General features: G+C 41.4%; 1 protein-coding gene across 1 annotated transcript in view; it reads left to right on the top strand.

Moving 5' to 3' along the window:
• asb5b (ankyrin repeat and SOCS box containing 5b) overlaps window positions 1-447 on the top strand; it is a 12,251-nt gene that overhangs the window by 10,032 nt on the left and 1,772 nt on the right. The gene's annotated exons all lie outside the window — the stretch shown is intronic.

The following is a 447-nucleotide window of genomic DNA, read 5'->3' as shown; positions in this document are numbered from 1 at the left end:
TATTTAAATTACCACTATTATGTTTTTTTCTGTGCTAAATTTAACATTACTGGGGAGGAGAGCAACGCGACTAGAAGTGACAGCGAGAGAGGGCTAGTAGCTTCTCCTCTCCTCTGTCTCAGCGGAGACCGTCACAACTTCATTCACTCTTTTAACAAAACAAAAAAAAAGCAACGAAGGAAGCAGTAAATGGACTTACATATTTAAGACCTAACTAAATGTAATTTAAGACCTAACATGTAATGTAAAGCTAGCGGAGCTTGGAGAGTTGGTTATCTGGTTGCTAGGCGCACGCACGCACACAGGTCAGGAGCTGCCGTTGCCATGGCAATTTGAAAATCTGCCCAGAATTTGGCTTCTACATGGCTTCAAACAACTGCAAATTATGAGAAAACTGTTACTTCTTTTCATAAACCGAAAAGACCGTGCCAGACACTGAAGCCAGAA

Source organism: Seriola lalandi, unplaced genomic scaffold (genome assembly GCF_002814215.2).
Source record: "Seriola lalandi dorsalis isolate HSWRI2012SDOR001 ecotype SW California unplaced genomic scaffold, Sedor1 jcf7180002055006, whole genome shotgun sequence".
In the NCBI taxonomy this organism is placed as follows: Eukaryota; Metazoa; Chordata; class Actinopteri; order Carangiformes; family Carangidae; genus Seriola; species Seriola lalandi.
The sequence above is the reverse complement of the archived record's forward strand: the minus strand, read 5'-3'. Positions and strand labels throughout refer to the sequence as shown.